General features: G+C 44.7%; 1 non-coding gene across 1 annotated transcript; it reads right to left on the bottom strand.

The window, feature by feature from the left end:
- Positions 1–2960: 2960 nt before the first annotated feature.
- On the bottom strand, positions 2961–3067 carry LOC125607768. Its single transcript, XR_007338838.1, has one exon. It is a non-coding gene; the product is annotated as a small nucleolar RNA R71 (small nucleolar RNA).
- Positions 3068–14051: the final 10984 nt, after the last annotated feature.

Genomic DNA, 14051 nt, shown 5'->3' on the forward strand with positions numbered 1-14051 from the left:
CCTGGAGGGTAAGTTGATATACCATTACAGAGCGGGTCCGGTCAGAGTGGAGCCGAAACCTTTGCACATGGTAGCTTCGCGTGACCACTTTGGGAGTGCTACGGCGAGCATCATTTGTCTGTCTTGGGCGACGTGGTTGTCCGGATCAGTGGTGCCATCGTACGCCTTTATGTTGGGGAAAGAAAACTTCATGGGCATCTCGATCAAGGTGATCTCATCCGTGAAGGGAGTATCGGCGTAGGAGTCAAGATTACTCTTCCGGATGGGGGAGCTACCCTGGGGAGTCTCTCTACCATGGACTGAATGGCGTCGAGCCTCTCGGAAAACATCTGGTGAAGGTGAGCGATCATAGGAGACTCTGCTCTCGATGCTCCGTCTGATGCTTCTTTACCAGGTTCGGGCTCCGAGTCGCTGTCCTCCACGCCGTAGGTCTGAGCATCCTTGGCCTTTTCGCGCGTTGATGCATCTCCTCCCGGCGCTGTAGTTAGGAGATCCGCGCCTGTCCCGGAGTTAGGTGTCTCCAGAGTCGTCATAGGGTGAACCTGAGTCCGGAATCGACGCTTCTTGTTACTCGCCGTGTTGAGGGCTTTGTTAACGTCTGGGAGGGTAAGATACTCCGATTCGAGCTGGCTGAGCTTCTCGGCGCTCTGCTCCAGTTGCTTGGAGTGTTCGTTGAGCTTTTCCTTCAGGATCTGGAACTCCGAATAAAGCTTGGGATTGGTCTCTTCCCGAGTTCTATGCAACCCGGTTACTTGACCTTGCGGATCATCGATTTGCCTTTGGAGTTCAGCTTCTCTCTGGGTAGCTTCGGGTAGCTCATCCCGCTCGTCCACCGCCATTATCAAGTAGTTTAGATTACTCCCCTCCTTCTAGCGCCAAACTGTTAGAGAATTTTTGTGTAGGATCTTTGTGAGTACTACGGAACGATGGACAAAGCTTAGAATTTGTGAGTATTTGTATTGATTTGCAAGTAAGAAAGTAGGAAGAGACGTTTTATTAGATCAAAGAACTGGAACTACAACAGTTTTGAGTAAGAACCCTAGTTCTAGCCGCCTAGCTCTAATCTCTAAGTCCCGAAGTGTTGATCCCTTGCTTTAGGGTTTAGGTTCCCTTTATATAGTCTTTCTAAGGCGGGCCTTAGTCGGTTGAAGTAGGTAAAATTTTCCATATTCAGAAATATGGAAGGTTCTCCTTATCGAAAGTTTTCTATTTCTTGGGGGAAGGGGGCGGTCCTGGGGACAGGACCCGTAGTACTTGCGGAACTCCTTGTTTTCATTTCTTTTCATCTATACTATGAATTTCCATTTCTTCATTGTCATGAATTGCTTTGCTATGTCTGAGTAGTTCATTTATTAGATCCAGGGTTCAGATAGGTTTGTGGGATTAGCCCCAAACTATAGATCTGCCATGTTGTGATATTCATGATAGATTTGTATTCATTGCTTGTTTTAGCCTTGCTAACTAGAACATGATCATAGGATTGCATACTCAAGCCCCCTTGTTATCCCATCCTGACATCTATCTATCATATTAGGACTGCTAGAGAGGGCTAACCGCCAAGTTAGTATCTTAATAGGGCATATCATACTCGCGCATAGGCTTGGCTAGAACCCGTCGATCGATGTCCTCAACTAACTATCGGTCGACGTAGGTAAAGGTGTATCGGTCGACGTCCCTATATGACCATCGATCGACACTCTTTCGTTGTCAACATACTAACCGTTGAGACACGAGATCTAGTTTGTTAACCAGTGAAACATGCGACAGCTGATCACTGAGTTAAGCGGTTGAGCTCTAACATATCATGCATACAACAAATAGGCATCTATAGATATTATAATCTTCAACACCTGAATAGTGGCCCTGCGTCTAATATCATTTCCAACCAAGTTACATTTACTATTTACTTCGCTTGTTACTATTGCTATTTCATTTAAACATTTACAACTCTTAGAATTAATAAACACTAGATTTAATTGTTCCCTAACTCCTTGTGGATTCGATCCCTAAATACTATATCTGAACCTCTTTTGATGAGAGTAACACTCCTTAGGGTAATTTGAGTGGTATCAAATTTGGCGCCATTGCCGGGGAAGCTTTGATCGCCATTAGTTTTAGTTTTATTGATTCTTATTCTCTTCTCTACCCCCTTTCTAACATAATCTTTTTCTTGTCTTTTCAGGTGCATGCCCAGCGGTACCAGAAGCAACAAGGAGAAAGACTTGCTGTTTTCAGACGATCCTTCTCACTTGGAACGCACCATCCGTAGAGGTCAACGTCCCACATCGCTCGACACAAAAACTTCGTCGTCGATCGATACTCACAACCAACCGTCGACCAACACCAGACCTTCATCGTCGATCGATCCTAATCGTTCGATAACGATCGATATTACACCACGTACGTCGATCGATACCATGTCGTCAAAAATGGTAAACGTTATTATTCTAACACAGGACGAGAACGGAAACCTGTATGACCAGGACGGTCATCTGCGTAATGCAACAGGTCAGAAAATAGACGCTCAGGGGACTTTAATCCCTGATGCTGATGCTACAGGAGCTGCTCAACCTATAGACGAGGATGCTCGATCAAAACCACTGGCCGACTACAATCGCCCAGATGAGTACTATTCAAACAGATCAGCTATTCGACTTCCGGAGATCCAGAAGCAAAATTTCGAGCTGAAGCCTCAATACTACACTCTCGTGTCGCAGATACCCTACTCTGGGTTACCGCACGAGCATTCTATGGACCATCTAGAACGGTTCGAGGATTTAATCGTTGCTATTCGGATGGAAGGAGTCCCCGAAGATTACCTGCTGTGCAAGCTCTTCAGATACACGCTGAATGGAGAAGCGATGCACTGGCTTAGGCAGCTACCCACAGGATCCTTAACATCCTGGGCCGACATCAAGAATGCTTTCTTACGAAACTTCTTCGATGAGGCGCGCGCTGAAGAACTTCGAAACAAAATTTCCACATTCTCGCAGGAGGCTGGAGAGTCCTTCAAAGATGCGTAGATTAGATTTAGGTTCTTCCAGCGAGACTGTCCACACCACGGATTTAACGAAGTGCAGCTGCTCAGCACTTTCTTCCGAGGTCTCGCCTTACAGTATCAAATGGCTCTTGATACGGCGAGTGAAGGAAACTTAACTACTCGGAATCCGTTAGAAGCTGTGAGACTTATCGAAAACCTTGATAACAGCAGCAGCACCAAAAACACTGACTCTGAACGGAAGAAGTCTGTAGCCTCTATCGGGAAGGAACAGATGGCCTGATATACCTTGGATTTGACCCATTTTTATCCATGGTATATAAGTATTTTACTATATATATATCTATGTTTTCTACTCTTCTAGGTATGTTTTCAGGTTCAGGTGCATTTCGGAGTAAAGCTATGACTTTGGAGCATTTTGGAGCATAAAGGACATTTCACCCGAGCTGACCACTTAGAGGTCGACGAGAGGAAGAATAATCGATCGATGCGCATCAGTGCTGACGATCGATATCAGGAAATGCTTCGACAGATGATGATATGATCATGGAAAGCACCAAGGACTGGAAGCATGAACCTGAACCTGAAGAGCTTGTAGCTGAGGATGCAACCTTGAAGAACATTTGGAAACAAGAAGAATACATTAGTCTTGGCCGAAGCTTGATCATCCAAGACACCTTAACCATCATTCAAGCTACTCCACCTTCAAGCTGATCATCATCTAGGCAAGTAGCTTGTGTGTGCTCTTTTCCTAACCTTTGGTTTTGTCCCACTGGGTTTTCCAAAGGAAGGTTTTTAACGAGGCCACAAGTCTACTTCTCCTATCTCCTAGATGATTGATCTTGGTCTGTCCACATGAAGACCTTATCTTATATTTTAAGCTATGCTTTTATGTTATTTAGTTTTCGAAAAACTCTAGTCTTTGTTGTGTTTCCAAGGGAGCCTTTGTCTTTATTTCCCTTGTATTTTCGAGACCTTGTGCATGTACAAGGCTTCTCCTTTATATTCTGGTCGTGGCCCCTTGTATCAGTATCCATCTTTTTATCAAAAACCTTTGTTTTCTCTTTTTTTCTTGCTTGTCGAGTTGATTGAGTGTTGGTGTGTAATATCCAACTTCTGGTGTGTAATATCCAGAGACTAAGGGCTCTAGTTTGGTGTGTCATATCCAATCTATTGCCTAGGAGTATCAAGGAGCCTTTCCGCAGCCTCTTGTGTCACCATTCGATCCACATACCTTGAGAAACTTGAGTCTTTTGATTCGTTTCTGCAAGGATTATCCCATCTGTTCCAGAGCATCATCCTAGGATCTCATCAAGTGGTATCAGAGCAACTCTGGAAGGGAAGTGTTTGATTTTTCTCTCTGATTTTCGATTTGATCTCTTCATATTCTGTTGAGATTTTGATCGATTTGTGTTTCTATTGTTGAAATCTGTTAGATCTAAGTGTTTTTGATCACGAATCTGGTGAAGTCTCTTCATATACTCTTTGATTTCGTGTTGATCTGTGTTCCTTGTGAAGAAATCTATCGAATTTGGGTTAATTAGATCTTGTTTTGGGTATTAGACTGTTCGGATCCTTGTTTATCAAGTTATCCGATTGCTTGATCTGAATCTGTTTGTTGATTGCAGTCGATCTGTTCTTATTGTTTTAGATCTGTTCTTGCTTGATCTAAATCTCATCATCTGTTATCATATCATCTCTGATCGTGTGTTGATTGATATTTTGAAACCTAATCCGTGTAGTGCAAGTTTGATTGATTTCGTTTTGATTTTTTTGTTTTGAAAAATCTGTGCTTGAATCTGAAATCGAAATCTATCTCTCCATTTTTTTTGTTCTAGTTTCGAAATCAATCTGATCTGATAGGCTTAAGATTTCAATTCTGTTCTGATTAGTTTTGATCTCTTTTAAATCATTGGTTGAGTTTGAATTTGTTCTGAGAATTGTCTAAAGTTTTAAGCTTCAATTTGAATCTCTGATTTTGCAAATTGTTTTTTTGTTTTCTCTGTAGAACTATTTACTGGCTTAGTCTTTCTCTTGTCTCAGGTACCATGGCAGGAGATCAAAAAGGAGAACTCAGCAAGAAAGAAAAGCTTTTTCTTGAAGAATTCACAGCCAGTATGGATAAAGCCTGCAAAGATCAATTGAGAAAATTCAGACAAGACATACAGCAGCAAAGGAAAGGCAGATCATCCAGAGATGAGTACAAGAAAAAGGAGTTTGATCAGATGGACAGAAACTGGAAGCATGCTGGATTGAAATATCAAATTCCTTCTTTTCATGGCAAGGCTGATCCTGAAGCTTATGTGAAGTGGGAAAAGAAGATTGAGTTGATTTTCAGTAGTCAACACTATGCTGAAAAAAAGAAGATTCAAATGGCTACTGCTGAGTTTTGTGGTCATGCTTTAAGATGGTGGAATCAGTTGATAAAGTGCAGAAGACTTGATGGAAAAGAACCAGTGGAAACATGGCTTAAGATGAGGGCTTTGATGCGTAGAGAGTACGTTCCAAGACAGTACCACAAGGAAGTTATTCAAAAGCAGCCTGAGACAAAGCTATGTTCTTCATTATCAGTTCAGAAACAACCAGACAGCAAGAGATCAAGTCCATCTAGTAACCTGGTTTCATCAAGCAAAACATCAACCTATTCCTTTGAAGATAGCATAAGGAAGGCAATTTCACAAGCGTTTAGGGATGTGGAGAAACAATTTAAACAGTCCAAGACTATATCTCCATCCTTAGAAGTACAGAACCAAGCGCCTTCCTCAACTGTCTCAGAACTCAAAGATGCAAAACCAGACTCAGTTGCACAATCAGACTTGGCTGCACTAGTTCAAGAAGATCAAACCGAGATTCCAACAATCACCATTCAGAAAGATGATCAACCCATCAAGGACGACCTGATTCTCTTCAAACGGGATGTAATAGAAGAAGAGGCACCCATGGCATCAAAATCAGACAGTGGAGTAGAGCATCTATTTGTCACTGATTCAAACGGTTTCCAAAGAACATTCTTGGGTACTTTTCTCATCAGTCCTTTTGTGTGGAACAAGACCAGAGCAGTAGAGCTTTCAAGACACGAACTGGGCATGGAACATGTTGTATTTGAGCCTGGAGGAGAGTTGTGGAATCACAGGAACAATCCCATAGTGATTGAGAAGAAATCGGCAGCAACAACAATTGATTTTGGTGATCTTTTACCCTCTGAAGCTAAAGGGATGCACGTCTCAGCTCAGCAAGAGTTTCACTACGAAACCAATTGGAGAATGTTACACACTCTTTCCTGGATCCAACAAACCAGAAAACGCAGCAAATGGCCTCCTGATCATCAAGATATTATCAATTCCGCAAAACATATCGGTTTAGCCAAATTCTGTGAGCTGCTTATATCAGATTGGGGTGGAAGGATACAGTTCTACTTGTGGAAACTTGGAGCATATGCCAGCATACTTATCATCCTTGGAGAGTGCTCTGCACGTGGTAGAACCAGTTGGGGTAATAAAGAGTTGGAAGCTGATCAAAATGCCTTGCTTCTTGATCATGTTAAGGTGTGGAAGCCACCAGATTTGCAAAAGCTTCAATACCATTTCAGAGATTGTCAAACCAAGAGTGGAGATGGAGATTTCACTAGATTAAATGGTGAAGTGATTACTGGAATAGGAGGAGAACTCATGTTTTCTTCTCAAATCAAGGAGAAACCACCAGATGGACTCAGTCTACATCAATCTCCAAATAAACCAACCCGAGGTAATTATCTAGATTCAAAGAAACGCATGAAACCTGATTTGCTTTCTATTGGTACAGGTCAAACAGTTTTGAGTGCTATACTTTTCGAAAGGAGAGGCTATAGTAATGATCAGAGTATCAAGAATGGATCCTTGGGAAAGTTGGAGATGCAACAATCAAATCTTGGAAGCTGTCTAGCCGCCAACTCTGACATAGGAGCAGTCCGAGGATCATATCTCAGCAACCAGAAGGAATTAAGCAACAAACTCAACTGCAATGGAAACTACACTCATCAGGGTCTTACGTCGAACTGGAATCATGTCCAAAGCTTCTCAAATGAAAGAGTTATGGGTTCTACAAGACGGGTGATTCTGTGTTTGCTTTGTCTGAACTTTTCTGAGTGTAGAACATCTCAATCCTATCTATGGCGACCAGGTGAGCATGCTAAGGTAACTAATCATGTTTTCAAGAGTTCTTTTATTGATTACACAGATATGATGCACTTGTTTTTGCCAAAAGAGTCATGTGCAGATTATATGGAAGCTTTGAAGAATGCAAAGAGAAAGAACAAGCGTGAGGTAGACAAACGTTTCAAGCCGCCTGATCTAAGCCAGGAGAGACATCATGACGTCACTTGCTTCATCCTCATCAAAGAAGCACCTCCAGATGCAGCATACAAGCCAAAACCGATAAAATACAACTTTGGGATAATACTCTTACTCTATGATGTTTTTGCTTGTGTTCACTTATCTTGTTTCAATGTATCAGGTTTAAGTAATGCCTCAGGAGTAAGGAGAGCCAAATGGATCAGTCCCTTCTATATAATAGAACCAGTCAGCGACAATGCCTATCAAAGAGGCTTGCAAGGTAAGTGTAATCTGATTATAAACTCTGATGTTACTGACTTGGTCCCTTCTATTGCAGGTAACACAGATTTGAGGACAAATCTTTTTGAAGTGGGAGGGGATGATATGATCATGGAAAGCACCAAGGACTGGAAGCATGAACCTGAACCTGAAGAGCTTGTAGCTGAGGATGCAACCTTGAAGAACATTTGGAAACAAGAAGAATACATTAGTCTTGGCCGAAGCTTGATCATCCAAGACACCTTAACCATCATTCAAGCTACTCCACCTTCAAGCTGATCATCATCTAGGCAAGTAGCTTGTGTGTGCTCTTTTCCTAACCTTTGGTTTTGTCCCACTGGGTTTTCCAAAGGAAGGTTTTTAACGAGGCCACAAGTCTACTTCTCCTATCTCCTAGATGATTGATCTTGGTCTGTCCACATGAAGACCTTATCTTATATTTTAAGCTATGCTTTTATGTTATTTAGTTTTCGAAAAACTCTAGTCTTTGTTGTGTTTCCAAGGGAGCCTTTGTCTTTATTTCCCTTGTATTTTCGAGACCTTGTGCATGTACAAGGCTTCTCCTTTATATTCTGGTCGTGGCCCCTTGTATCAGTATCCATCTTTTTATCAAAAACCTTTGTTTTCTCTTTTTTTCTTGCTTGTCGAGTTGATTGAGTGTTGGTGTGTAATATCCAACTTCTGGTGTGTAATATCCAGAGACTAAGGGCTCTAGTTTGGTGTGTCATATCCAATCTATTGCCTAGGAGTATCAAGGAGCCTTTCCGCAGCCTCTTGTGTCACCATTCGATCCACATACCTTGAGAAACTTGAGTCTTTTGATTCGTTTCTGCAAGGATTATCCCATCTGTTCCAGAGCATCATCCTAGGATCTCATCAGATGAAGATTAATATCGATCGATGTACACGAGTACCATCGATCGATGTCGAGACACCAGACGCGACATTTTGGATTCAGCAGACTTAAAAACCAAAGCCAAGCCAAATTACCAAAATGCCCTGACGAGTTTTTAACCTAGTAAAATATATACTGTTGGGGTTAAAAACGGTTACGACGGAATTACCACCCGAAAATCCTTGGAGATCGTATTTCCGAAAGAGATAGTAAAAAGAAGGATACAACTTTCGTAAAATATAACCAATACAAAGTTTTTACGAAGAAGTATCCTTGAAGATTCAAACCAAACAAACCAAGCTCGGTCGTTGCGTAATTACCGAGCATTGACGCCGTCCGGTCGCTACGTAGCGACCAAGCTCAAGACCAAGCTCGGTCGCTACGTAGCGACCGAGCGCTCGTCCCGCTCGGTCGCTACGTAGCGACCGGGCTCGAGCCGAAGTTCGGTCGCTGTGTAGCGATTGAACTCTTCCGAACATCGACAGACATCAATCCATGCATTCTCGTCAAATCTTCGAATGCTATCTCCCGAAGACCGTAGCAAGCTCAGTCCATGTTTTCCGCTATTCTAGCTCATCGATCAAACTTCGCGGATTAGAAACCGCGGAAAATTCGTAGTAAACGTGTCGGGTCGGAAGACGGCCCAAAGGTACCTAAAACACGACTCGAGGCCCATCCTACGATTTTCCTAACCAAAAGCCCGTAAACCACAGCATGGTTTATGCTTGGCCCACAAGAAAGGATAAATGTCAAGTTTCCGCGGATAAATACGGAAGTTTTGAAGATAATTGTGAAGATCGGGAAAAATGGAATATCTCCATTTTTATGCTATGACGGCTTAAGGGCAGAAGAGTAAAAGCGTAAACCGACCTTGGAGCTAGTATATAAGGAGTCCTAGGCGAGGAGCATGGGGGGGAACTTTTTCAGAGCAAACTTAGAACTTAGAGCAATTTAGGCAATTTTCCGTTTGTGTTATTTCGAGCTGCGACTCAACTAGGTTTAGCCGTCTTAGGGTTACTAGATCTAGGAATCTCGCCGACAGCTCTCGAGCCCAGGCTTATACCATGTTGTAAACGCTCATACGCAAATTCGGAATAAGATCTTCTTTGCTCTCTTTTTCGATTTCTTATACTTTATCGTTGTTATTCTCGTGTTCTGATTGCTTGACGTGTGGTAATTAGCAGATATCCGGGTCCTCTGGGAAATTAGGGTTTTCCTAGTTTCCTTATTTAAACGGAAATCGACAGTGCGAATTTCGGTTCCCACAGTTTGGCGCTAGAAGGAGGGGGAATACGGATCAATTTAACCCGCAAAAGCCACATCACTCTCAATCAGACATGTCAACTAACGACGCGGATAACGTGCAAACTCCTCTTAACGGAGGCAGCGGCACCGATCTCCACACTCCAGTAGCGTACGTATCCGCGGCCAACGCACAAGCCAACGCCGCGACGCTCGAGGAGTTTAAAAAGATGTTCGCCGCCTATGAGAAAAGGTCGGAAGAACATGATAAGCTCGTGAATACCTTGACCAAACAGGTTGAAACCTTAACGGCAAGGACCCAAGCAATCCATCCCCGCAGAACCACCAAAATCCGCGGGAAGAGGCTCGACTTCGCTACCCCACTCGACAGATCAAGAGTCGCGCGGGAACGACCTTCCGGTCAAAACCCTAGCGAGAAATCTCCCATCGAAAAGGGGAACCCTGAAAGTCTTCCGCCCCCTGCAAAGGACTCGGAGGATAACGAAGCCGAACACATCGACCTGGATCCTAGCGATGTCTCCAACGACACCGACGAGGACGTCGATAGACATCCAAGAAGGACCAGAGGCCGATCCGCTCGGGAAGGCTCTCCATTCGAAAAACCAATGACGGAAGAGGAAGAAGTCGCCTATTGGAACGAACAGGAGGAGCTGGCTGAAAGGCAAAACGAGCTCACTCGCAGTAAACGCCAACAGGCTCGGAAATCTACTGACGAGACATCGGATATCCGCGATCTTCGCGACTACATCACCAAGACTGCGGCAGAAGTGAGGGCCGTAAAGTCTCAAATCCATCATGCTACTAGTGCTGCCCTCGAAATCGATTGACTGTTGGAAGGAGCTCGGAAGACCCCTTTTACCAGTCGCATTTCGGACATGAGGGTGTCCGATCCGGGAAAAATCAAAGTACCAAAGTACGATGGTACGGCCGATCCAAAAGCGCACCTTCAGGCTTTCCAGATCGCGATGGGAAGAGCTAGACTGAAGGACGGCGAAAAAGATGCCGGCTACTGCCGCCTGTTCGTTGAAAACCTGGAAGGAGCAACACTGGAATGGTTCGCACGCCTTCGTCGTAACACCATCGGGAGTTTCCGACAGCTCGCATCGGAATTTCTCAAACAATACTCTGTATTCATAGACAGAGAAACTTCCGATGTTGACCTCTGGAATCTCTCCCAGAGGGAAGACGAACCCCTCCGCGAGTTTATCAGTCGGTTCAAGCTGGTAATGTCAAGGGTCAGTGGGATAAGCGACAAAGTGGCCATCGACGCGCTGAGAAAGACGCTCTGGTACAAGTCGAAATTCAGAAAGTGGATAACTCTCGACAAACCACGAACGATCCAGGACGCCCTCCACAAAGCAACGGACTACATCATAGTCAAGGAAGAAACTAAAGTCTTATCGCAAAAACATAAGGCGGCAAGACCATCCTCAAAAGACGCGGATCCGAAAGGGAAAAAGAAGAACTCTCGTAACGACAAGTACGTCCATCACGAGGGGGAAGATTTCCAAGGGGCACATAACTATGCGATCAATTCGGATCAAGGCCGGACAACGGGCAACACATGGACTCGCAATCAAGGGTATGACGAAAACACCTTCTGCGAGTTCCACCAATCCCGAGGACACTCCACGACCAACTGCAAAGTCTTGGGAGCAAGACTGGCCGCGAAGCTACTCGCTGGAGAGCTCTCGGAAGTAACTAGCGTCAAGGATCTCATCCTCGATTCTGATCGCCCTCGAAAGACGGACAAAAATCCGTCCGCTGAAAAATCCCCTCAACAAAACCAACCTGGGGATAAACGCGGTAGGGGGCCGGACGACAAGGGGAACCATAACAATCGTCGCAGAGTCAATATGATCATTGGAGGATCACAATACTGCGGCGATACCGTGTCAGCCATCAAGGCTTACCAACGGAAGGCAGAATCGAGTGCAAATTGGCCTACATGGTCCCCTCCCCGAGATGGCCAAAATTGCTCGATCACCTTCACAAAGGAAGAGGCCGGCGGCATCGATCAACCTCACTGCGACCCACTTGTCATAGATCTTGTTATACGAGACTTAGAAGTCGGAAGGGTACTCGTCGACACGGGAAGCACGGTCAACGTAATCTTCCGCGACACTCTCAAACGGATGAGCATCGAACTTGGATAAGTAATTCCGACGCCAAAACCACTCACGGGTTTTTCAGGCGAAGTATCGATGACTCTCGGATCGATCCAGTTGCCAGTCATGGCCAAGGAGATCACGAAAATCGTCGAGTTCGCGGTAGTCGATCATCCCGCGATCTACAACGTGATCATGGGAACCCCATGGGTCAACGCCATGCAGGCAGTTCCGTGAACCTATCACCTGGGTCTCAAATTCCCAACGCCAAGCGGAGTCGCGGCCATCTGGGGATGCCAAAAACAGTCGCGGCTATGCTTCCTCACAGAGCACAAGTTAAGGCAACTCAGGACTTCTGCAGCTGTAAACGGCAAGCGCACGAAGATAGACCGATCTTCGGCCAAAAGCGCCCCAGGAAAAGACGAATTAAAATCGTCTACCGACGCAAACGCATCGGACGTCGAAGCTCGACACAAGTCCGAAGCCCACGCTACAACTCAACCGGAACATCCGGAAAATAGCGTTGACCCAGCCACGATCGACACGGTCAAGGCGTTGACCGCGACATCTACCGCCGAGTAAGAACACTCGCGGAATGAAACAGAACTACGAGATGGCTTGATCCTCGAAAGGGGTACGTAGGCAGCTCGTCAAAAGACGAGTTCAGCTATCCCCCTCTCTAAAAGGGGGGGGGGAGTGGGTGCGTATACTCGTATACTCCCACTTAGAAAAAAAATGCCATTATTGTAATCGAGTTTTTAGAAATTTCAAAAACTTTTACTACAATATACGTCGTCCTTTTTATCGAAAACGTTTACGCTTCAGTAAAAAACACAAAAGAAACTTTTAGGACACGCCTGAAAACATTAAAGACTCTTGTCTGCGGCCTCATCAGGCCCAAAAATCGTAAAAATTATCATTTAAAAACACACAAATATACACGTATAATCCTCGAAATAACTGCTAGACGTCGCAAAAGTTAAAATTCGAGGACAATACTAACAAATTGTCCGAACGCGACCATCAAAAACACCCCGTTCATCGATTGGCCCCGACGAACACGCCAGCCATCTTAAACAAACGCAATTCGATCACTCTTTTGATCTTCAAAAAACGTCCAACACAAGGACGAAAGCGCGCTACAACAAAAATCTGAAATTTTGGTCTAGCACTTCCAGTTGACTCTGAGAAGATGCTCGATTCGTACCATACAAGTCATATAAGCCGAGAACATATCGCGGACTTTAAATCGGTGCGAGTCAGGAAGAAATCGCAACAGGAAAAACGATAGCCGGCTAGTCACCGCACAAACCTTAACCGAAAGTAAACCTAGGTCTTGCACTAAACCCAACGCTCTGGTCTCAAACATCTCAAGGCATGATATCTAAAGGATACGAGATCCTAAACCATGTCTCTCCGTTCGTATCTCAATGTTCTCGAAAATCGTAAAGATGGGTAATTCTTACGAAAATCACGAACGAACCAACAGATTGGACGTCTCATCGGAATTGAATATGAGACGACAACTCATATTTACTTCGAACCTACTCGTGAAAAACTCGAAAAAACGAAACATTCATCATATAAATAACCGCGTGAAGCGGCAAGGGGATTCGAAGCCACCAACGGCCAGTCCCGATAAGCAAAAAAAACGGCCAAAACAGGCCCATACAAATCTCTCGGCCACACTCGGCCATAAACATAAAACAGAAAGACGAACATCTTTCTTTCGATAACTACTCCACCGCTCATAATCCAAAGTCAAAATCCCCGGACAACGAAGCACCGAACGCATCCGTGGGACGATCCACTTCCTCGCCACCATCGGGAAACCCGGTCGAAACCTCCTCGGTATCAGGGGAAACTGGGATGGAATCCCAGAACCCTTAAATTCGCTCGTCGATCGGAGGGATAAGCGCCTCAACGTGGGCACGTTCATTCATCCCACTCTTCATCAAACTCATTTCGTCCTCGAACACGTAGTCATCGGCTTGCGTCCTCCAAAGACTTCCGACCGAACCGCGGCACTCACGAAAGTCACCCACCGAGGTAAAGGCATTCTTGAGGTTCCCATACTCAACCTGGAATTGAGAGACACGAGTCTTCATCACCTCGACGATTTCCCTTTTGCCTTTCCTTTCCGCTTTGCGGATAGCCTGCGCATGATCACGAGTAAGTTGCGCCTCTCGCTCAAACAT

This window comes from Brassica napus, chromosome A3 (assembly GCF_020379485.1).
Source record: "Brassica napus cultivar Da-Ae chromosome A3, Da-Ae, whole genome shotgun sequence".
NCBI classification, from domain to species: domain Eukaryota; kingdom Viridiplantae; phylum Streptophyta; class Magnoliopsida; order Brassicales; family Brassicaceae; genus Brassica; species Brassica napus.